The sequence below is a fragment of the Microtus oregoni genome, unplaced genomic scaffold, assembly GCF_018167655.1.
Source record: "Microtus oregoni isolate MIOR12 unplaced genomic scaffold, Mior012 000038F_ref0000394, whole genome shotgun sequence".
Lineage (NCBI taxonomy): Eukaryota > Metazoa > Chordata > Mammalia > Rodentia > Cricetidae > Microtus > Microtus oregoni.
The window spans coordinates 9109637-9136074 of NW_024543097.1; the positions used below are offsets into that span (position 1 = coordinate 9109637).

The window sequence follows — 26438 nt, forward strand, 5'->3', positions numbered from 1 at the left end:
TCAACAGTAGTGAGAAGAAAAATAAAACCAATGAAAAAATTGTTTTTTTTTTCAAGACAAGGTTTTTCTGCTTAACAATCCTAGTTGTCCTGGAATTAGCTCTTGGTGATCTGTTCTACAGAGCCAGCCTTCCTGAATCCCACAACATCCAGAACATTTTTTAGGTGCTTATCCTGAGCTCAATCTTACAGTGAATAGAACCCATCCTTATGGAAGAGGTCCCATGTACTTTGCATTCTTCATCAATAGAAGAATACTTATGCTTATTACAAATCCTTCTTCCTTAGATTCTTGCCCTGAGCTTGGTTTACCACCCAATAGAACCCATTCTTACTTTAAAGGCCACAGGTGCTTTGCTACATTGCTAGAGAGTTCCCACATAGCTATACCTGAAGCTTTGTTGGGATAATTGTCATGTAGAAGCCTTTTTCTAAAGTCCTACTTTGTTTCAATGTGTAGGGAAAATAAACCCTGGGGATAGATGAAAGAAGTTATTACCCGAGTACCTGCAAAAGTTGTTGACTTAGTTTCATTCTTTGCCTGGCAGATCATTTTCCTGCAGGCCATGAGGCTTATGAGGTACCCAACATGTGTGAACATACATACATGCAAGCAAAACACCCCCACACATAAATAGAGTGCCTCTTACATGTCACCATGGATAAAATGGCCAGAAATATATAAAAATATCAATAGACCAGAACTATAAATTTATAATTTAAAAAATTAAGAAATACCATAAAAAGATGGAAATTCTATGGCTGTAGATAGGAAGCCTCAATATTATGTCATTTAAGAATCTGGACTATAAAACTGGGCATGATGCTACACATTTTTTAATCTCAGCACTCAGGGGGCATAGGCAGGCAGATCTAAGTTTGAGGCCAGCCTGGACTACAGAGTGAGTTCCAGGAAAGCCAGGGCTACACAGAGAAACCCTCATTCAAAAAACAAACAAAAACAGGGAAAAAAATAATTTGAACTATAAAATTCTAACAATTTATTTTATCAATAACAGAAAACTAAAATCAAAAGGTAATATGGACAGAAAAATAAGGTCAACTAGTTAGTGAATAAATAGTAAATATAGTGACCCCAACTTCAAAACTTCTCATACAACTACAATAAAGACGGTACAATTTGGGAAAGAATAAAAAGATCAGCTGCCTATAATAGCAAATGTAGAAATAAAAACACAGTCAAATGAGCCAAGAACACTCAGTATGCAGTTACTAACAAATGTGGCTGGTATCTATATGCAAATATATTACTATAAATAAATTAATTACACACAGACATTACAACCTCCAGAACATTAACTCCCAATGTACAGTAAGTGTTAAATCCGAAGTGAAAACTTTCTAGAAGACAGTAGACAATCTAGGGCTCTCGTGGTTTAGAAACTTGCATTACACAGAGAGAGCAAAGGCACCACAGGCGCAATAGCAAGGTCAGCTAAACCACAAAAATTTATCAACACACAATCCACTGCAGCCAGTGCTCTGAGCAGATGCAGAGCCAATGGATTCGGACGGTGCAGTCCTGGCACCAGGAGTTGCAAGGACCACATGGGGCACATTGTCATCCAAGCAGGGAGAGGACCCACCACATCTGCTCCCCCTGGGCAGCCGGCCGCTCATCCCCGCCTGTGGACGGTGGACCCCGCTCACCATGATGCTGCTTCCATTCGCCCACTCACAGCGCTGCACACCCGCCAGCTGACATGCGTTCAGCCACAGAGCCAAGCCAAGCATGGCGGACGGAAGAGCCCTCCGCCCATTCTGAGTGGTTGGTACACCTGAGGCCCTGATTGGGTGGTGCGTCCTGAGTGGCAGGAGACTCTCCCTAATGACTGCATGCACAAGGCAACCCATCTGTCCCGCCCCTGCAGAGTTTTAAATTTCAGTAAATCGAACTTGCACCTGAAGCCCTGACTACAGGAAGCTGGAGAAGTGGTGACAGAGGCTTTCCTGAACTGATCTCGTAGGAGGGAAGTCCGGTCTGTCAAGGCCAATGCTGTCTCCAGGCCCTTTGTTTTCCTAAGGCAGCCTACAGGATGAGGTGAGGGCCTCAAACCATCCCACCTAAAAACAGACCAAACCTCAACTTTGACTTACTTCTGGGTGCTGAGAGCTGATTTCTGAGATACTATCCTGGTTTTGCTTTGAAATCAACAAAGGGAAACGGAATTCTGCCAGTTTGGGTGTTTTGAGCTAGTGATACCACAGGCCAGCTCTGGGCAACAGGTTCTGATTTTCATTTTTGCAAAAAGAAAGTTTGATTTAAAAGTAGTATGACAACGAAACAAAACACACACACACAAACAAACAAACAAAAAAAATTGGGCAGTGGTGGCACACGCCTTTAATCCCAGCACTCTGGAGGCAGAGACAGGTGGATCTCTGTGAGCTCAAGACCAGCCTAGTCTACAGAGCTAGTTCCTGGACAGGCTCCAAAGCTACACAGAGAAACTCTGTCTTAAAAAAAAACAAAATAAATAAATAATACTATGCACCAAAAAACTGTATTAAAGGCCAAACATTGTAAATACAGCATTTTAGTCAGTTAAGTCTTTTGGAAACAAAGCAGATTTGTATTTAATCACTTAATACATTAAATAGAAATCATTTAGTATCAAGGCTCTTAATAGTCTGATGAATCCATAAAGCATATATTACTTCTTAATTGATTATATCCTCCTTAGGGATACCGGAAGGTATTAATATTTACACTAGCCAAACAGGAAATATCTTATTTATGAGAGTTTACATATAAAGCTACTGAATTATTTTTCTCTCAATGTTTCATGATTAGGGAAAGTAAGTAAGCTAAATTAAAAACAAGTATATTTTATTTTATTTTATTTTTTTGGCCCCTCTGTCAGCATCTATCTTTGAAGCAATGACTGAAGTGGAATTCACTGTGTAGACCAGGCTAGCCTTGAATTCACAGAAATCAGTTTGCCTCTACCTCCAGGGTGCTAGTATTAAAGATCAGCACTACCACACCTGACTTCTACTCATTCTGCATATTTTTAAGTCAGGTATGGCAGACAGTTGCAGTCCCCCGCAAAGAGTAGAGTCAGGCAGAAGAATCACTGTGAGATTTAGGCAAACCTCTGTTATAGGCCATACCCTAGCTCAAAAACCAAGTAGCAACATTTATGTGGGCCTTGACATGGTGGGGTCACCATGGGTTTATCCCACCCTGATCTTTGCCCCAAAATCCATATTCCCTTTCTGACAGCATTACCTTATATCTGTAACACTACAGAAGCAGTGACCAGGAGCAGTGGCGGTGCTTGGAGAACCCGCATCCTGCTGGTCTACTGCTATGCACCACCACTTTTGTGGACGGATTTTACCCAGTGTCCTGCTAGCAGAGATTCCACTGAGGGTTCTTGCTTATACTACTGTTTGACTGGCATGCTCAATCTGACATACTGTCTAGTTTCTTAGGGCTATTCATTTCTACCTGTTTAGTTCCAGCTGCAGAAACAAAAAGACCAGATTAGCTAACTGAAGAACTTCAAACTCCTTCCTCTCCTTCAAACCCACTTTCCTAGTCTCATCCCTATCTATGCAGCAGATAATGGGCTTCAGTCTTCCTTTTCTGCGTGCTGACATCTGTAGGTCCTATAGACCTTCCCCTCTTAAACTCTGTCTCTCCATTTGGTGCTTCATATGAGCCTACAACTAGGAAGCACCCCCCCAATAAGCCACAGTTCACTTTGGCTAAGAAAGTCGGAAGGCTGTAAATTTTCCCTTTACTTTGTTCCTTAGATCTAACCCTCAAGTCCCATACCCACTGCTATAACAGAACTTCTGGGCTTATCTCTTTTCACTGCCTCCCCCCAGTCAAAGGAGGTGAAATAAGCAGACCATGTTTCGCTCTGTTCTTCTTCCTCCTGTGAATGCCTTCAGACCCTAGTCTATCTCTATTTCTAAGTGTAAGCTCCAAATATACAGAAACACATTTTACCTAAAATCCCTAGTGACTACAGCTATCAGCTTCAACGGAAATTTCCTAACAGGCAACATACAGGTATCATACGTTCCAAAAATCCATAAAGAAAATAAAAACCAGGGAAAGAAACACCCAGCAAACAAAGTCAAACCCATAAATCAGCATCTATATCTCCTGTCATCCTAATCGCGGATTCTTTTATTCCAGTATAAAAACACAATAACACTCAGAGGAATATGACTCCATAAGAGTCCAGCTATCCTCCAAAACAGCAGGCCCTGAATATTCCAATATACTTCAAGCACAAGACAATGACCTGAAAACCATCCAGATGAAGACAGAGGTCCTTAAAGAAAAAACTAACATATCCCTTAAAGAAATCCAGTAAAATGCAAAGAGATAGTGGAAAGCAAATGTAAAAAACTGTTAAAGCCCTGAAAAGGGAAATAGGATCAATAGAGATGCCCCAAATTGAGGATATACTAGAAATGAAAAATTAAAGAATTCAGGTGGTGGTGGTGCACGCCTTTAAACCCAGCACTCAGGAGGCAGAGGCAGGCGGATTTCTGTGAGTTCGAGACCAGCCTGGTCTACAAGGGCTAGTTCGAGGACAGGCTCCAAAACCACAGAGAAACCCTGTCTCGAAAAACAAAACAAAACAAAAAAAAAGAATTCAGATAAGAAGTACAGAGTCAAGCTTCACAAACAGATCACAAGAGATAGAAGAATCTCAAGTGTTTCAGACACAAAAGAAGAAATGCTTATTTTAAATATTAAACCTCAATGTTTCCTCAAAAAAATCCAGGAAATCAGACTCTATGAAAAGATAAAACCTATGAATAATAGGGATAGAGGAAGGATGAAAATTCCAGCTCAAAGGCTAAGAAATTATTTTTAACAAAATTCTAGAAGAAAATGTCCATAACTTAAAGGAGAAGCCGATAAAGGAACAAGAAGCATACAAAACAACAAATAGATTGGGCCAGAAAAAAAAATTATCCTTGACACTAATAATAATAAAGAAAAAAATGAATATTAAAAGATGCAAAGGAAAAAAACGAGTAACATAGGAAGGCAGACATACTAGAATCATATGTGAGTCCTCAAGGGAGACTCTAAAAGTCAGAACGGCCTGAACAGATGCGCTTAACACTCTAAGAGACCAGATGCCAGTCTATACCACTATACATACATAGAAAAATATCCAATTGCCTAAGCCTAACTGCTAACCCTAAACCCTAACCCCCCTAACCCTAACTCCTAACCCTAACTGACTGGTGAGAAGTCTGGCTATAACTGAAGGTGTAGAAGCAAGGTCTGCTGATACCTAGAGCTCTGAAAAAAAGGTACCCTGACTGTGAGAGTCAGGCCTTGCCTACAGCTGTGAAGGGAAAGTGCAATGGATACCTACAGCTAAGAGGAGACAAGGTATCCTTGTGGAGGTCCAAATCCACCTGAAGGTCAGAGTTTGAGGTTGCTAAAGTTGTTAACAGGTGTGGTTACACACCCTGACCTAAGGTGTGGCTGTCTCGTGTTTTGGACTATAAGAGGGCCCACACAGGTAAATCTATTCCCCCTTGAGGGAAGTAAGAGAATTCAAACATACTTCTCCTTTTGAATTAAGAGGTTGACCTAGGGAATGACTGCCTTTAGGATACTTAGTCTAGGGTGGATTCACTGCTTGAATAACAGAATGTTTTTCTCAATAATTATGGACTTGATGGCTCAAAGTATTGAAGCAAGGAACTGATTTATTTGTCCTATGCATCACGTTAAAGCAGACTTTTGTCTTCTTCCCCCTGTTGTATCGGGGTATAAAAGTATATGGAAAATTAAATGCAGGCCGACTTACAGTATTCACTGCAACTCCCTCCCTATCCTATGCTTCTGTTTTATTCCTTTCACTTGTGTCTTCATTCTCTTAACTTATTTTTCGATTCCCAATGCCCCTACCCTGGTATGTGGTATACTTGTCAAAGACGGTCCCTGATACATACTGACTATTGTAAAGTCCAGCTATACCCGAGGCTGTGGTCCAGTGGTAGAGGTTCTTCATGCAGGATATAGTAATACTGCTCCTCTCCAAGAAAGGCATCACATATGGGCGCTGTTTCATTCTGCTAAGAGAGCTTCAAAGCAGAGATGTCTATTGCTGTTCAGATCCACTTTTCTAAGGGAGTTTCCTAGCAGAGGTTTCCAATGCTTCTCTGTTCCAACACACTAGGGAGTTTCCTAATACAGAGGTGAATTTCTCAGCTTCAGCCCAAATTGTTACTTCTCTGCTTCACTGGAGTTAATGAAAAACTGTTGCTGAAATGTTCCAGTCTCTGGTGAAGCATTGCTACTTCTGCCCTGTTTCTTTAAGAGAGTTTGCCAGCAGAGGTGATCAAAGCCTCTCTGTTCTAATCCACCACAGTTTCTTATCACTCCAGTGAAAGTTCTTCACCCAAAACTCATTCAAGAAATTTATTTGGAAGGGAAGAATCCAGGAGAGGTGCTGCCTCTGCTAGGACAGAAATGGGCAGATGCCAACTGAACGGGTACAGAACTTATATAGGACTCGTAGGGACAGAGTTTTCCCAGGGAGAAGATTCTCAGGGTGGGAATTGGTTCGATGTTCATCTCTAATCTTGAACAATGCAGAGATTGGCTGAATTGCATGCTCGGGGGTTGGTAGATCTCCAGCTTAGGGATTAGCTGGTTTTGTGCTCAGTTGATCAAGACTAGAGTGTGTATCTTTGGCTTTTGTTTCAGAGTCAAAGTGTGTTATTTCGCTTACCCCTTAAAAACCTTTTGAGACTGGTTTTAGGGTCAGGTGTTTCTTTCATTGGCTCTGGATTCAGGAACAAAGTATGTTTCTTTGTCTTGATTTTGGAGACAGGATATATTTCTTTGAATTCAGTTTCAGAGTCAAAATTATGTACTTCACTGGCTCTAGTTTCAGGGTCAGGATGTGTTTCTTTGACTGGCCCATTTACCCTATACAAAGAGCTTCATATATTCATTTTTACCATGAGTTTCTAAATAAAAACCGTATAAAAATGGCATAATGCTTGAAACGATTGTTAACACTGCAAATTTATTTCTATAGAAGAAATAGTCTTGTGTTATAGAGGATTCTTGTTCATACCTGGCTGCCTAGACTGTAATAATCACATAGAATATCTATTAATTAAAACACTGCTTGGCCTATTAGCTCAGAATTTTTTGGTTTTTTGAGACAGGGTTTCTCTGTGGCTTTGGAGCCTGTACTAGAACTACCTCTTGTAGACCAGGCTGGACTCGAACTCACAGATATCCACCTGCCTCTGCCTCCCAAGTGCAAGGATTAAAGGTGTACGCCACCACGGCCCAGATAGCTCAGGATTCTTAACTAACTCTGACATCTTTAATTAACCCATTCTTATTATTTTGTATTTTACCACAAGACTTGTGATTTTTCAGTAAGTTTCCAGGGCATCTGTCTTCTTCAGCAGATACATGGAGTCTGACTACACTTTCTTTTCTCCTCTGTCTCTGCGTGAAATTTCTGCCTTGCTCTATTCTGCCCTGCCATAGACACTGTTTTTTTTTTTAAAAAAATGCTGCAAGATCCCCGCGGCAGTAGACAGCAGAAATGCTATAGGTCCCAAATGGTGGTAGCGGGCCATGTGGTGGCAGGCAGCGGGCTCTGGGAGCAGCCAGTCCCAGGCAGAAATGGCTGCCGGTCCCAGAGTGGTAGCCTGAGCGGTGGTGGTGGGTCATGTGGCAGCAGGCAGTGGGCCCTGGAGCAGCCAGTCCCAGGCAGAGACGGCTGCTGGTCTCAGAGCAGTGGTGGCTGGCCATATGGCAGCAGGCAGTAGGCCCCAGGCAGAGAAGGCTGCTGGTCCCTGAGCAATGGCTGGTTCTAGGCAGGGAGATACATGGCGGGCGGGCAGGCAGAAGACAGAAACATGGATAGACAAGACATGCAGGGTGAGGTAGAATGTTTATTCAGGGGGTTATGGAGGAGGAAGGGTGAAGGGGGGACAGAGAGAGAGGGAGAGAGGGAGAGGGAGAGGGAGAGAGAGAGAGAGAGAGAGAGAGAGAGAGAGAGAAGAGGAGAAAGAGACAGAGAAGGGGGAAGCAGAGAAGTGGGGAGAGAGGCAGAAGCAAAGCTGCCTCTCCGAGAGCAAGATGGAAAAGAGAACAAGCTCAGGCCTGAAGCTGAAGATCAGCCTGCATCAGTGGATGCAGAGGGGAGTGGGTGTGGCTTGTCTCTTAAAGGGACCAAAACCATAACAGACACAAAGCAGCTTCTTTATTAAACAATGTTAACAAAATACATTCACAGCATACAGAGGGGAATCCCAAATCACTGTGTAGCTGATTATAAGTGTTTTGGCTAAAGATCTTAACAAATACTTTATAATAAGAAGTCCTCAGTATCTTTTTCAGGTACTCAATATCTATTATAATATACAAAGATTTTAACAGATTGTTGCATACAAAAGTTTTACTCTTATATAAAGTACAAAATTTGATCACACTGAAAACATTTATAGGATTACTCTGCAATGTGAATTTTCTCATGATTTAGATTATTCATACATGCAAATGCTTTACCACACTGATTACATTCATAGAGTTTATGTCCAGTGTGTGATCTTTCATGCATTTAGAGTACTGTGAAGTGAAAAGGCTTTACCACACTCATTACATTCATAGGGTTTCTCTCCAGAATGTGTTAGAGTTCATGTCTTTGAAGATGACTGTGATAAACAAAGCCTTACCACACTGATTACAGTCATAATGTTTCTCTACGGTATGGGTTTCTTTTATGTTTTCGGAGACTACCTTGACATGTAAAGGCTTTACAACATTGATTACATGCAAAGGGTTTCTCTCCAGTATGGGTTTTTTTTTATGTCTTTGGGGACTACTGTGATGAGCAAAGGCTCTACCACTCTGGTTACATTCATAGGGCTTCACTCCAGTATGGCTTCTTTTATGCCTTTGATGATCTGTGGCATGCAAAGGCTTTACCACAGTGATTACATTCATAGGGTTTCTCTCCAGTATGGGTGCTTTTAAGTCTTTGTAGATCACTGTTATGTGCAAAGGCTTTACCACAGTGATTACATTGATAGGGTTTCTCTCCAGTATGGATTCTTTTATGTCTTCGTAGATTACTGTGACGTGTAAAGGCTTTACCACAGTGATTACATTCATAGAGTTTCTCTCCAGTATGGCTCCTTTCATGAAATTGTAGATTACTCTGTCGTACAAAGGCTCTACCACACTTATTACATCCGTAGGGTTTCTCTCTAGCATGGCTTCTTTTATGCCTTTGAAGAAGACTGTGTTGTGCAAAGGCTCTACCACACTGATTACATTCATAGGGTTTCTCTCCAGTATGGCTTCTTTCATGAACTTGTAGATGACTCTGTTGTACAAAGGCTCTACCACACTGATTACATTCATAGGGTTTCTCTCCAGTATGGGTTTTTTCATGAATTTGTAGGTAACTGTGGCATGCAAAGGCTTTGTCACACTGATTACATTCATAGGGTTTCTCTCCAGTATGGCTTCTTTCATGTCTTTGTAGGTAACTGTGGCATGCAAAGGCTTTGCCACACTGATTACATTCATAGGGTTTCTCTCCAGCATGGCTTCTTTTATGTCTTTGTAAATGACTGTTAAGTGCAAAGGCTTTACCACAGTGATTACATTCATAGGGTTTCTCTCCAGTATGACTTCCTTTATGAGTTAGGAGATTACTGTGACGAGCAAAGGCTTTACCACAGTGATTACATTCATAAGGTTTCTCTCCAGTATGGATTCTTTCATGAATTTGTAGATGACCGTGTTGTGCAAAGGCTCTACCACACTGATTACATTCATAGGGTTTCTCTCCAGTATGGCTTCTTTCATGAACTTGTAGATTTCTGTGTTGTGCAAAGGCTTTACCACACTGATTACATTCATAGGGTTTCTCTCCAGTATGGCTTCTTTCATGCCTTTGTAGATGACTGTATTGTGCAAAGGCTTTACCACACTGATTACATTCATAGGGTTTCTCTCCAGTATGGCTCCTTTCATGAACTTGTAGACAACTGCGGCGTGCAAAGGCTTTACCACAGTGATTGCATTCATAGGGTTTCTCTCCAGTATGGCTTCTTTCATGAACTTGTAGACGACTGTGTTTTGCAAAGGTTTTACCACAGTGATTACATTCATAGGGCTTCTCTCCAGTATGGCTTCTTTCATGAACTTGTAGATAACTGTGGCATGCAAAGGCTCTACCACACTGATTACATTCATAGGGTTTCTCTCCAGTATGACTTCTTTTATGAGTTAGGAGATTACTGTGACGAGCAAAGGCTTTACCACACTGATTACATTCATAGGGTTTCTCTCCAGTATGGCTTCTTTCATGACTTTGTAAATAACTGTGGCATGCAAAGGCTCTACCACACTGATTACATTTATAAGGTTTCTCTCCAGTATGACTTCTTTTATGAGTTAGGAGATTACTGTGACGAGCAAAGGCTTTACCACACTGATTACACTCATAGGGTTTTTCTCCAGTATGGGTTCTTTCATGGCCTTTTAGAGAACTGTGCTGTGCAAAGGATTTACCACAGTGATTACATTCATAGGGTTTCTCTCCAGTATGGCTTCTTTCATGACTTTGTAGATAACTGTGGCATGCAAAGGCTCTACCACACTGATTACATTTATAGGGTTTCTCTCCAGTATGGCTTCTTTCATGAATTTTTAGATGAGTTTGATGAACAAAGGATTTGCCACACTGATTACATTCATAGGGCTTCTCTCCAGTATGGATTCTTTCATGAATTTGTAGATGACCGCGTTGTGCAAAGGCTTTACCACAGTGATTACATTCATAGGGCTTCTCTCCAGTATGTGTTCTTTTATGTGTTTGACAATGACTGTGATATGCAAATGTTTTACCACATTGATTACATTCATATCGTTTCTCTCCAGTGTATGTTCTTTTATGCATTTGAAGAGGACTGTGATGTGAAAAGGCTTTACCACACTCATTTTCTTCATAGGGTTTCAATCTAGTATGTGTTTTCTCATGCCTGTGAAGATGACTGTCACCTGCGAAGGCTTTAACACATTGAGTATATGCAGAAGATTTCTCTCTACTTTGAATTCTTTCATGCCTACAATGATAATGGTACATGTGAAAGCATTACTACATTTAATACATTGTTTAATTTTTTTATCTGTATAAATTAATTTTACAATTTAGTCCTATTTTAAAGAGGAATTATGTTAAGGTTTTATCACCATGTTAACAATCTTGTTTTCCCCCTTCATTAAAGCTTGCTTTTCATCTTTAAAGATAACTGATAACAGCCTTTATTACATGGTTCACATTTACAGAATCTTTTTTTTTTCTGTATGAGAATTATCATGTATTTGAAGAGAACTGAAAAACTCAGAGCTTCCCCACTCTTATTGTATTAATAAAGTTTTCAATACTGTGTGTGATACTATATTTTCTAATGAACTAGGACAAACAGAAGTATTTACACAGTCCTAGTACTCATGGTACTTTTAGATTAAATGTGTTAATCTAATTGATAGATTAACAATAAGAGTAGAAAATCAATTACTTGTATACTTGTACATCAAATTCAACAAGTATACTCAGCATGGTGTTGGCTATATTTCTTCTGTCTATTCGGAGAGAGAGAGAGGTATGTTATACCTTTTCAGATCCCTATGCTCACATGGTTTGTGTCCAGAGTAACATATGATATACCTAGTAAAGGTAAAATAACAAATATAAGGTTTTCACATTGAGTTCACAGTTTGACTTTATGTCCTCATAGACTTGTGGTATCTGGATTAAGGCCTCTCCACAACAGCTACCCCTTGATTCCTGACTCTAACTGCCCCCTCATTAAACTTAACAAGTATATGGGTTAAACTACTCTCTCTATGGACTATTAGTGTAATAGAGAGTTTTGCAGATATACTTATCACATTTTCAACATGTATATCTTTTATGATATGAATAATATGAAATAAATGGATTGGCAATTTTTCAGTATAGCTCTCTGTACTATGAATCAAATGGTAATATAGGTTAAGACATTGTTTCCTTGACTTCTTTTTTTTTTTTTTTTTTTTTGCTTTTTCGAGACAGGGTTTCTCTGTGGTTTTGGAGCCTGTCCTGGAACTAGCTCTTGTAGACCAGGCTGGCCTCGAACTCACAGAGATCCGCCTGCCTCTGCCTCCCGAGTGCTGGGATTAAAGGCGTGCGCCACCACCGCCCGGCGACTTCTTTCTTAAAAGAATGACTTGCCCAGTAATCTTGTCTACTTCCAAAATGCAGGAGGATAACTATATGTTTTCATTTGGTTTCACCTACTTATGTAGTTTCTCTAGGATTATGAATTATAGGCTCAATGTCCTTTATTTATGGCTAGAAATTAATTATGAGTGAGGACATCCGATGTTCATCTTTTTGGGAAATGGGGGTGGTGTGGGATGGGGGAGAGGGGAGATGGGATAGAAAAGTTAGAAGGGGAGGATGCAGAGAGCTTGGGGGAATGGGATGGTTGGGATAAAGGAAGGGTGGATATGGGAGCAAGGAAGTATATATCTTAATTCCGGGAGCCATTTCAGGGTTGGCAAGAGTCTTAACTCTAGAGGGGTTCCTAGGAGTCCAGAGAGATGTCCTTAGCTAGGTCCTTGAGCAGCTGAGGAGAGAAAGCCTGAAATGGCCTGATCCTACAGCCATACTAATGAATATCTTCTTTATCACCATAGAACTTTCATCTGGCAATGGATGGAGATAGAGATAGAGACCCACATTAGAGCACTGGACTAAGCTCCCAAAGTCCAAATGAGGAGCAGAAGGAGGGAGAACATGAGCAAGGAAGTCAGGACCGCGAAGGGTGCACATACCCACTGAGATGGTGGGGCTGATATAACGGGAGCTCTCCAAGGCCAGCTGGATTAGGACTGAAAAAGCATGAGACAAAACCGGACTCTCCAAACATGATGGACAATGAGGGCTGCTGAGAAGCCAAGGACAATGGCACTGGGTTTTGATCCTACCGCATGTACTGATTTTGTGGGAGCCTAGCCTGTTCGGATGCTCACCTTCCTAGACCTAAATGGAGGGGGAAGGACATTGAACTTCCCACAGGGAAGGGAACACTGACTGCTCTTCGGATTGGAGAGGAAGGGGGAGGGGAGTGGGAGGAGGGGAGTGAAGGGAGGGGGAGGGAAAAAAAGAGACAGGGAGAAGGTGGAAATTTTTTAGTGAAAAAAAAAAGAATGAATTGCAAGTGCAGTTCACCTATCTGAAATCAAGGTATATGATTTTGTAAGTATTTAATAATCATTGATGCACTTTATTATTTACACTGTTGCTTTACTTCATAACAGATAGGATATAGTACAAATTCTTCAGAGATACATTTGTATCAGGTTATACATGAAAATTACCTTTCATGTCTTCTAGAACTTTGACAATGTTCTTCAATATTATGATCTTTCCAACTGTATCCTAAAAATATGGTGCCAGAAAAAATGTATGTTATATTAAAAATTGTAAAAAAATTTAGTTCGCATTTGAAGCAAACCTTACAACCATGCCTGATTTATTTACCCCATTCTTTTATCTCAATAATATTACAAAAGAGTATCACTAACCAATGAATAGTTGTCTCCTTATTTGAAACATGAAAGATAATTAAGTCTTACCTATACTAGTGAGGTTCCTGTAGATCTCCCCCATCACATCTTTGTAGAGATTCTTCTGGGAAGGATCCAGCAAAGCCCATTCTTCCAAAGTGAAGTTGATATGCACGTCATCATAGGTCACTGCATTCTAAAATATCCCATACATGTGTACAACAGAAAGCATGAGTTTGACAACACTTTTAATATATACTTCGTTGACAGTATAGTCATATAATTCTGGTGCTCTCCATACTTATTCCATGACATAGACATCATAATTTAATCAATGAGTCACTTTAGAAGCAAACTGAATAGGAGGTTCACCTCTGTCATATCTGAACCCTTTGAATGGTTCACCTTGCAAGAGAAATGGCTACTAACCAACAATAAAAGATATGTAAACAGATCAACAGTACAGAGTACAGATAATAGAAATTGTATGAATGATTATGTCCTAACTAGAAAAAAAAATAAGATGAAAAAAGCTGGATGCATTGAATCATGCCTCTAATCCTTATACTCAGAAGGCAGAGGCATGTATTTCTCTATCTGCATTTGAGTTGAATACAAGCCTAGTCCATGCAACCACTTCTAGGAAATCCAGAAATACATATTAAATACCTGTTTCACATAAAAACTGATAAAACAAACATTAAAGATAGAAATAACTCATAGATTTTTGCTGAAGTTTCAACAAAGAGTTATGCATTTACTTCAACTCTTTATTCATCAACCAGAAACATGAAGTGCCCCAATTTAAACTGCAACATAAATAAGGTTTTACTAAAAGGCCCGGTATGTTTAAAAAGTTACAAATGGACAAATGAAAACAATAGCAATTAATATGCTGATGACAAATAATCAACACAGAGCAGTAAAGATGGTTCAACAGTACAGAGTCCTCCTGGTCTTGCATATAGGTGGGCTCATGGGGGATCATAACTATCCATTATTCCAAGTTCAGGGTTTCTAGTACCATGTTTTGATCAATATAAGAACCAGGTATTCACATGGTGCATATCCATGCATATAGGTAAAACACTCTTTTTAAAATAAAAATTCAAGACAAACAAAAACAGGCAGGAAAAAGGGTATGCACCTGCAATCCAATGACTTAGAAGGCAGTATTAATGTCATGAATACATGCCATCCTGAGAAACATAATGATACACACTCTGTAAAATTTTAAAATTCAAGACATGGGTGAAGCTCAGTACAACAGCATATGCTTGATAGGAACAAAACCATCATACAACAATATAAAAACAAAAAAGCCAGGAATGCTGGCCCACGGTTAATCGTAGCACTTGGAATTCAGAATTAGAGGATCTCTGAGTTTGGAGCCATCATGGTGTATGTATATATATATATATATATATATATATATATATATATATATATATATATAGAGAGAGAGAGAGAGAGAGAGAGAGAGAGAGAGAGAGAGAGAGAGCGCTATTTTCAAGATAGCTAGGGATACACAGAGAAACCTTGTCTTCAAAAATAAACAAACAAAACTGAAAAGAGTATGCTACCAAACCACCTTAGCCCTAGACAGCAGTTAATTCTACTGAATCTTATGTGATTTAGTGATAGAGTTCATAATGGTGGGGAAGTTATGACAGCAAAAGAAAAAAAGCTGACTGTTTAGTTTCAACCACAACACAATAGGCACAAAGAACAGGAAATAGGTTGAGGCTATAGAAACTCATATTGTGGAATTCCCCTCTGTATGCTGTGATTATCACTGGTTAATAAAGGAAATACTTTTGGCCTGTAGCAGAGCTATAGGATCTTAGAGATCTCAGAGAGCTTGGAAAGGAATTCTAGACACAAAAAATGAAGCTTAGCTGCATTTATTTCCCCAGATGGGCTTTGCTTACTGATGACATGCTGTGGCTCTTTAAGAGAGGTTTTCCTGATTTAGAGGTAGAAATCAAAACAAAATCAATAATAAAAAAGCTGCGCCATTTTGAAATGCCAGCATTCTGGGCCATATTGCCAGCACAAACTCTTACTCTTTCTGGAAGACCAGCTATGGGGTCTGTGAGCAGATGGCTAATTGCAACTTAGATTCCTTGTGTTCCTGAAAATGGGACAAGGTAAATGGCTCTCAGAGGCAGCAAACATGCTGCTACTATGTTGGACTGGGTGGAGCAAGCTGGCGGGCCATATGGCACAGCCTAAGTTCATAAGAAGTCCTTAGCATTTTAAGAAGCACTCCTGAACAGTGAAGAATTACAGATGCACAATAGGACAGATTCATACATAAAAGACCTCTAAATGAGACATAGTGTGTTTAAAAAATGTACATAGGCTTAGTAGAGAGAATGAAAAAATATAGCTATAAATACAAGTAAATGGTTTATAAAAAGTGAAATGAAGTCTTTAAAGAGACAGTACAGGCAGTCATAAATTAAAGGAGTAAATAGAATAAAATAAATATCACAAAGTACTAGAATAAAGACAAATAAGGCACATAAAGATGGATTATATGCAGAGTGTCTAGATTATGTATATTATTGAATTTTCTTTGAATTTTTTGACAGTAAAGGAGTTAAGTAACCAACATATATGCTTTAAAGATATGATGTCTTCACAATTTGGGTCTAAGGATTTATTGCTTTGGAAAAGAAGTTGTTCTTTTGTGTCCACAGAGGATGAGAACCTGTGGAATACTTCCAGACTAATGTGGTTTGATGAATCAAGACTGCCCAAAAGGTCGCTGTGAACACCCCTAAAAAAATCACTTCACCAAATAAAAAGCAGGAAGCCATTTAGAGAGAACTTTGTCCATATTCCCAAATACTATTCATAATTTTTTTTACAATTAAAGGGGTATATGCTATAGAAATTTGCATTGGTATGGATCTTGGTTTATTGATACAATTTTTTTTTTTTTTGATTTTGAGACAGGGTTTCTCCGTAGCTTTTTTGGTTCCTGTCCTGGAACTAGCTCTTGTAGACCAGGCTGGCCTCGAACTCACAGAGATCTGCCTGCCTCTGCCTCCCGAGTGCTGAGATTAAAGGCATGTGCCACCACCGCCAGGCTTATTGATACAAATTTAAGGTCAATTTTATTATATGCATTTCTGCTCTTGATTAAGGTATTGTATTTGTGCAGCTCATTTTAAAATGTAATGTATAATTATAATATAGGTAAATAGAAAGTCATCTATAATAGTAATAGTCAAGTTTGTAGTCATGTTAGTTAGATTTTCTAGATGTACAGAGATGTATTTTAGAAAGACAGGGATTCTTCAAATCTTTCAGAAACTGGCAGAATATGACATTTAAAATGTTTTAAGAGTTTAAGAGTTTCATGACAATGAGACATATCTGCTCCTGGCAGCACCAATCTACTGCAAGAGGATGATGGGCACTGAAGAAGCTCCTTATGAAGTTTGTTAGCCATTTGAGCAAGAAACTGGACTGCTTGATGAACTGGATATGTAGGACCCACAGAGAAATGACTGCTGAACTTGCCTAAAGGTGAGATGATTCTTCTGGGTTCCTGATTCATGAAAGACTCTGCCAGACATTCTGCAGGACACAGAAGAAACTGATGCACTTTTCCATTGCAAGGCAGAACAGGTTTTCAAGTTTTCTGCTTCCTGGAAATGTCTGCTGGATTCTATGGGCCTGTGGGCAGAGGACTGGATGCCCCAACAACACAGAAGAATTTCTGGTAATTGTCCGGGCAACAAGATATCTGTCATTTATAGAGATTTGGAAGTTGCTTACAATATACTTCCTGTTTATTTAGGTAATATTATGTCCTTCTGGGGTCTTTGATGGAGTTGAAGAATTTATAGTTGTAGTTAGTTTTCCTTAGTTACGATAAAAGATAAAATAGATAATAAGTATTGTAACTGTAATTCTTGCATGATACCTGTTTTGTTATGTGTAATTTTACTATGTTAAAATTACAAACTTCCTTTTCATTTAAACTGAAAAGGGGAGGTGATAAACGATTCCCTTATGCATGCTGTGATTATCTGGTAAGAAACAGCCATCTAGCAATACACAGATTAATAACAATGGGTTAAATTAAAATGTAATAGTTAGCCAATAAGAAGCTAGAGATAATGGACCAAGCAAGATTTAATTAATACAGTTTCTGTGTGATTATTTTGGGGCAAGCAGCTGGGAAAAAACAAGCAGCTATCCTTACTATATCATATCACATCCCCAATGAGAAATTTCATCCAGAAAGGCTCCTCCTACTAATGGTTTCACAAGCAATCAAATGAAAGTTACCAAAAAGAGGCATATATTAAAATACATCTTCCTATCTGGGAGGTTTTTCATTCAATAAATTACATTCTGACCTGGGTCACTATAGGCTCCTGGTTATTTATGAGGAAAATTAATTTAGTCACTCATAGCCCACAATAGCCCTTACACTGTTCAAATGTTCAAAGTCTCTTCTGATGCTCATGACGATCATGTGACAGTGACTTGTCCCACAGTCATTCAGTCCCAAAGAAACACACAAAGGTCTACATTAATTATAAACTGGTTAGCCTATTAGGACAGGCTTCTTATTAACTAATTCTTACATCTTACATTAGTACATAATTCTTATCTGTGTTAACCACATGGTTTGGTACCTTTTATCAGTGAGGCATTCTCATCTTGTATCCTCTTCATGTGGGTGATGACTGCAGACTGAGCCTTTCCTCTTACCAGAATTCTCCTGTTCTGATCCCCCCACCTATCCTTCCTGCCTGGTTACTGACCAGTCAGCATTTTATTCAACCAATATGTGACAAATCTTTACAAGGTACAAGACCATTGTCCCACAGTAAGTAACATCTTGTAGAAATCAGAAAACAAAGTACATCTTTCCAACATACAATGGTACAGAATACCATTCACACTCCAAAGTAGAGAAATGGAGACATAGTGAGGGAAGATTGAACCAAGGCAGGACTGAAGCATAGCAGGACAAACATCAAATCTCATAGCTCTGTCTCAGATGCACAGGGCTTCAGTTTCAAAGGGCTTAGATGGCCCTATCCCTGCATCTTCTCATACATCTCTCTCTTTGGTTACTTCTACTCCCTATATTCAGCTAGCTCTCCATAGAAGATGTCTAATAGTTTAGGCATCTCTATATATTGTGGTACCAAACTGCAACCTAGGCTGTACCAAAATAAAACTCTGGCTGTTGTGGAATATTATTATTAAGATGTGTTATATTTGTTTATGTTGTGAAACAATTGTTTCAATGATGCAAATATGTAATGCATTCTTTTATGTTGCATTTGTTTAATTCTGTAAAGATATGATACTGGGCTTGTCTAAAATGCATGTTTGGCCTAATGAACAGTCAATGGCTTGGTAGGAAAGATTAAGAAGGGCTGGAAGGCAGAGAGAATAAATGGGAGTGTTGTTTTTCTCCACAAAACTGACTTTTCATTTCTTTCTACACCACTCATATTTTTTTCTGCTGTAGACCTAAATAAATAAATCAAAATACAATGTTCCCACATTCTACCCAGCAACAAAATCACTTTGGGTGTACCACATTATGACCTAATTATGTTTGTTTCTTGCTGTGATTAAATTCTCTAAATAAAAGCATATGAGGTAATAAACAGGCTTGTTTGACTGATATTTCCAGATCACAAGCCACAACTGTGGAAGGTTAGGATAGAAAGCCAAGTTAGGAACTAAATGCCAGAGACACAAGGAAAAAATGTTTACTGGCTTTCTTTCTTGCTTAGTCATTCTCTCAGATCCAGCTATCTTTCTTATCCCACTCAGTCACACTTGCTTAGTGTGTGATGACCTCCACCATCAGGGAAAGAGAAGAGCATTCCCAAATTAATCATCAATCACCACAATTTTCCCCAAATAGTAAGTAGCAATTTTGAACTGAGCAAAGCCTCAACTGATGTTCTCTCACATGACTGTAATCTAAATCATGTTGACAGCTGAAGCTAATGAAGGAAGAGATGAAAATATATAAGAAGATTCTTTTAAACACAAAATCAGTATATTAACCATAACAAACATCAAGTTTTCATAACAAACATGTGTTTCCAAAAACACAGATTGGTCAAGAAATGGGGAAAAGAGAACCTCTAAGATCAAGAAGAGAAAACTAAAACTGTCTCTGCAAAGAAACTTCCTAAACTAAGAAATGCTCAGGGACCTCATAATATAGTATATTTTCTGAAAAAGAATCATGAAGATCTATCATTTTCCTAGAAAAACAACAATAAATTTAGATCATAATTCATAAAATAAAAGTATATACGGTATCATAGGCAAAACAAGACACAAAGACAGGCCTACAAATACATATCAGGGTTCCTTAAACAAGAAAGACAAGATACTAACAAAAAGTAAATAACAAGAAATCACTGGCCAGTAGTCATCCTGTGCACTCTAGTTCTCTCCTTGACTGATAATAGAAAATGGATTGGGTGAGGAGTGCTGTTCCCCCAAAACTGGAAAATTTGCATAAAACTTTCTTTTTTTTTTTAATTTATTTATTTATTAAGGATTTCTGCCTCATCCCCACAACCGCTTCCCATTTCCCTCCCCCTCCCCTGCATAAAACTTTCAAATGTTTTAATTTTATACAATAGTTTTGATTACTAAAACAATTTCATTCTGTTATAAAAAGAAAATTATATTGATTAAGATCACTTAGGAACCATTTTGTTTCTTATGACTGAAGATTGCCTGTAAGTCTGCATCAGAGTGAGGAAATAAAACCTTTCTCAAACCACATGCAATGTAAAAATATAGAAAAACCAGTGTATAATTTGTATTATACACCTAAAGCAATTTGTTTTGCTCTAATTGTTTTAAGAGGCAGAGTACTTTTGAAAAGAAGTTTATCCCCACATTTTGTGTATGTTTATGTGTAAGAAAGAATGTCTTCCATGTGTATAAGAACAGAGGGTGTCATGTCAGATCACCTGAATCTGGAGTAGCAGGTGGTTCTGAGCCTCCCCACTTGTATATTGGGATAGGAACAGGCCTAATAATTTCAAGTCAATGAAAAATTCTTAAAATATAGACTGGCATGAGCTGAGCAACACTTTAGCTATATCACTCTGGTGATCTATTGGGGAAAAACTTCTACAAAATTAGAGTACAATGAAAATTAAGATGGTAGCTCCTCAGAAAATTGGGAATAGATCTACCCCAGGATGCTGTTGTACCAGTCTTGGGCATATACCCACAGATGATCCATCCTGTAGTTACTGTAGTTACTTTTTTTTTTTTACTCTTTGGCTATTTTGGGAGCCCACCATCCAACTCCCAATTATATCACATGGAAAATTATTTTTACCTATGAATGCCCAGTCTTAGCTTGGTTCTAGTCAGCTTTTCTTAATTTAAATTATTCTATCTACCTTTTGCCTTTGGGCTTTTATCTTTATTCTATATACCTTTCTTTACTTCTTACTTGTGGCTAACTGTGAAGTTGGTCCCAAACATTCTCCTCTTTCTTTTCTTGGTCCTCAATCCTTCTCCCTTTTTCTCCTTTTATTTATTCTCTCTGTCTGGCATCCCAACCTATCCCTCTCCTGCCTAGCTACTGGACATTCAGGTCTTTATTAGACCAATCAGGTGTTTTAGGCAGGCAAAGTAACACAGCTTCACAGAGTTGAAAAATGCAACATAAAAGAATGTAACACACTCTTGCATTACTAAATAAATGTTCCACAGCATAAATAGATGTAATGTTTCACAACATTTCCCCTTTTGTCTAAATAAAAAAATGAAAGGTTATAACTTTTCACGTTCTCCACAGCTGCTGTTTCCTTCTCATTAGCATTAAAACATTAAAATTAATAAACTACTGTGCAATGGATATCTAGGGGTATTAATTACCTTTTTCTGTTTATTAAGCATATGTTTTAGGGGGCCAGATAAAACATTAACTAGTTAATCTTTATCAATAAAAATTGGGAGTCAGATATCAGGAGTAAAAACCTGAAAGATCAGAGAAGCAGTGAAGAAGACACCAGTGACTCTCTCTGTTCCATTTCTCTATCCAAAATAGGCCAAGATCCTCTCTCAGCCCAACCTTATTACTTGTCTCCTTTCTATCCACAGTCCTCCCACTTCTATAGTATCATTGTCAGTAAATAGCTAGCTCTGTTCTCTGACTCCAAACATGCTTTTTTTTAATCAGAATATGAAAAAAAATATCACACAACACCCTGCAACCTCTTATATATCTCACTCTTGCTACTTCCACACTCCTATGCAGCTCTCCATGGAACATGTCCCATAGCTTGGGTATCTCAACATCCTGAAATCTGAAATGTGACCCAGTTTCATACCCACCACTTCATGTAATGAACCCTCAAAATCTCTTCTTCACTGCAGCTCTGACTCTGCCAAACATAGATGGGCAAAATAGTGATGACCTGATCACAAAAGAAGAATCCATGATCTTTATATTTTGCATCTTTCATGTTTCCTGAATCAGTATGACATAGGTGATCCTGCCAAGATTTGATAGACTCTACCAAGCTTGGACCAAATTTGCTGCAAGTTCTATATGATGATGCTCCTGGGACAAGGAATTACTTTGTGTACTTCTTCCAAAAATTAAGGGCTTAGTTAGATGCAGTCTTACACTTGGAGCATCATCCTAGGCTTCAAATGCACAGCCAGGCTCTTTCCTTTAATGGTGCTAAAATTTTTGATAATCTCTGTACCTTTTTTCACCACTAGACTGCCATCTGAAAGTACCTAGTATTATTTTTCTTAAAAAAAAAAAACAGACTTTTTCTGATGTAAGCTGTGAATATGTGCTGCTTTTATTGGTTGATGAATGAACCTGTTTTGGCCAATGACAGGACAGAATATAGCTAGCTAGGAAATCCAAACAGACTCAGAGAGAAAGAATTCAAGAAGACTCCAGGAGCCGCAGGAGGAAAAAGATGTGAAGTAATAAGTCATGAATCCTGTAGCAAAGCAGATATACACAAATTATGGGTTATGGGTTAATTTAAATGTAAGAGCGAGCCATTAATAGTCTGAGTCATTGGCCAAATATTTATAATTAATATAAGCCCCTGAATGGTGATTTTGGAGGTGGCAGATGGTAGAGAAACTTGCAGCTATATTTGTCGTCTCTTTCTTCTTCATTTTTTTCACTATAGACCTGAATGAGTCATCAGTAATCACAATCCAATAGAAGCAATATTTTGTACAGGAAATCAGTTTATTCCTTTGTAATTCTACCTACACACTTTCTCAAGACATGGAGAGAATAGGAAAGATTAGGACAAAGGTATCACACAAATGATCTCTAGATAAATTTTTTATGAAGTCTTCTAAGTACCTCTGCTTATGTATCAAGCTAAGATCACCTGATACGTAAGGGGCCACAAGGAATAAATACAGACTTGGGCTGGAAAGGCTACAGCAAGACAAGGTTGTGAATGTTTATTGAGGACAATCAGACTTTTCATTTATCAAAAACAGAAGATAATGGCAATTTCTAGGACCACTACAGTTATAGCTTCCAGGAAGATGTGGGATTCCCGTTTGTAAGCTATGACTATGTTTTATTCCCATTGGTTAATATAAAAATCTACTTTGGACTTATGGTAGCACATAATAGAGCAAGGTGGGATTTCTGAGCAGAGAGAGAGGTGAAAAGAAAGGAGAGTTAGGAAGACACCATGTAGCTGCTAAGGAGACAGATGCCAGATAGAACCTTACCAGTAGTCCACAGCCATATGGAAACACAGAGATTTATAGAAATGAGTTAATTTAAGATTAAGTGTTATTAATAAGAAGTCAAAGCTATTGGCCAAGCAGTGCTGTAATCAATAGACTCTGTGTAATTATTTCTGGGCATCCAGAAACCAACAAATAGCCTCCGCTAACCAAATGGCGCCAAAATGAGGCAACTACATCAACACAATATCTGAGAGAGTTAAAAAAAATCTAGACACAAAGAACAGAGTAAAGCCGACTTCTTGGTAGCCACATATTATTCCAGATGGGCTTTCTTAGCTGGCAGCAAACAAAGGTGCCACAGCTCCTATAAGAGACGTCATCCTGACTCAGCCACAAAAAATGCACAGCTTTTATAGGGAAGGGCTTCCTGGTTTGTGCTGGCACAAATAGCTCTGACTCTCATGGGAGGTACTGCACCTGGGATCTGTGTGCAGCATGTTACAAATTGCTTAATGGAGACATAGACATGCCACGTCTCTTGAGCTGTGGCAGAGAGAATGGCTTACAGAGCTGGCAGTAAACATACCTCTGCCATGTTGCACTAAGTAGAGCAAGCAGGCAGAGCTGAGGAATTGGTCCTAGCCATGCCTGTTCAGTATTTTTTTTTAAAAAGTACTTCTGGTCAGAAAATAATTACGAATATGCAAACAAGGCCAGATTCAGATAAAAAGAATTGCAAATGGGTCACAGTGTATAAATGTATGTAAGCTTCAGAGAACAAAGACAGTCATAGATTAAAGGAGTATAGAAAAATAAGCCATATAAAGATGTGAAATACACAGAGAGTCTAGATTAAGTGCATTATTGTGTGTTCTTTGAGTTTTTTGACTGTGAATGAGCACAGAGAGACATTTCATTGTATGGGCTTCTACGGCAAACCAACATATATACTTTAAAAGTATCTTGACTTCAAAATTTGGGTCTAAGAATATGTTGCTTTGGAAAAGAGGTTCTGCTTTTGTTTTTGTAGAGGATGAGAACCTGTGGATTTCTTCTGGAATAAGGTGGTTTGATGGACCAAGATCCCCTGATAGGACTCCATGAACCCTCAAAAGACGTTGTCCAACAAAAAGCAGAAAGCAGTTTGGCGAGAAGTCCTCCAAAATTCCCAAATATTGTTTATAAATGTGTGTTTACATTTAAAGGGGATATCATATAGGGATAATCCTTTGTATTTGTATAGACCTTGGTCTATTGATACAAATTTAAGGTCAATTTTGTTAAATGAACCTCTGCTCTTGTTTAAGGTATTATATTTGTTCAGTTCATTTAAAGATGCAATGTATAGTTAAGAAATACAAATTAATAGATAGCCATTTATATTAGTTAAAATTGTAGTAATGTTAGTTAGGGTTCTAGATGTTCTAGATGTAATGAGATATATTTCATATGGATTGGTATTCTTCAAATCTTTCAAAGACATACATAATATGGCATTTTAAATGTTTTAAAAACTTACACCTTTTCATGACAGTAAGACATATCTTCTTCTGGTAGCACCAATTATTTCAGAGAGGTTGATGGGTATTGAAAAAACTCATTATGAAATTTGCCTTCAATCTGACAAGGCTAGCCATTAGGGCAAGAAACTGGTAATGTTGTGTAGACTGGACATGCAGGACCTAAAAAAATGACTGCTAAAGTTGCCTAAAGAAGGTGAGATAGTTTCTGCTTCATGAAAGAGTCTGCTAGACATTTTGCAGGACACAGAAAAAAGGTGACTGAGAAACTGGCAATATAGGGGTAACTGTCTTTGAAATTTTCTGCTTCATGGAAAGGAATGGCAGATACTATGGGCCTATAGACTGAAGATGGATGCCCCAATATTACGGAAGAACTTTGGGTGACTGTCCAGGCAGCAAGATGTCTTTGTCAATTCTAGAGTTTTGGGTGTGCTTATTATTATTACTTAGGTAATAGATGTCCTTCTGGAGTCATTGATGGAGTTGAAGAAAGACAGTTTTATAATTATAAAAGCTAGATTAGATATAAAACTTTAGACTCACAAAGATAGAATAGATGACATAGTATTTTCCTCAGTTTGCCAAAGGTAAATGGACTAAATACTGTAACTATAATTCTTGCTTGATAATTGTTTTCTTGCATGTAATCTTGCTATATCAAAGTTAAAACCTTCTTTTTTACTTTTTACAGAAAAGGGGAAGCGATGTGCGATTTCCCTCTGTATGCAGTGAATATGTATTATTCCAGTTGGTTAATAAAGACACAGCTTGCCCTGCCTGTCACGCGGGAGACCGGGGTTCGATTCCCCGACGGGGAGCCAAAAAAAAAAAAAAGACACAGCTTGAACCTATGGTAGCACAGAATAGAACAAGGTGTGAATTTCAAGCAGAGATAAAGGAGTAAAGAAGGAAGAGTCAGGGAGATGCCACCTAGCCACTGCAGGAAACAAATGCTGGATGGAACCTTACTGGTAGGCCACAGTCATGTGGCGATACACAGATTAATAAAAATGGGTTAATTTGAGATGTAAAAGTTACTTGATAAGAAGCCTAAGCTATTGGATGTGCAGTCTTAAAATTAATACAATTTCTGTATAATAACTACAGGTCTGGGCAGTGAGGAAATGACCAAGCAACCTCTCTGTTTTTTGGGGTATTTTTATTTATTTTTATTTATTTATTTATTTATTAAAGATTTCTGCCTCCTCCCCACCACCTCAGCAACCTCTGTTTATACCAGGATATAATGAAGTTTGCAAACTATATAACATACACAAGATTAATGCCTAAATTTAATTGTCCTATTAAGCATTCATGATTCCTTGACTACTAAGGGATTATACAAAGAAGCACAAATCAGCCTGAATGCTTCACTGCCTGAGGAAATTTAAAAGTCTGTCAGGAACTCAGACGTATATAGTGACCCAGGAACCATGAACTTTAATCTGAAAAACCTACGACATAGGTCTCTCAAGACAGTTAAGTTAGGCCAACTTCATGGTTCCCTAAATAGCCTACTGCCCACTAAAATCCTATGACCTTGACTTCTACTGTCTGCCATTACTCTCAACATTCCCATCTTCTAGG

General features: G+C 38.6%; 1 pseudogene; it reads right to left on the reverse strand.

Moving 5' to 3' along the window:
- Positions 1–8269: 8269 nt before the first annotated feature.
- The window catches only part of LOC121433481, a 29963-nt pseudogene continuing 11794 nt past the window's right edge, over positions 8270–26438 (reverse strand).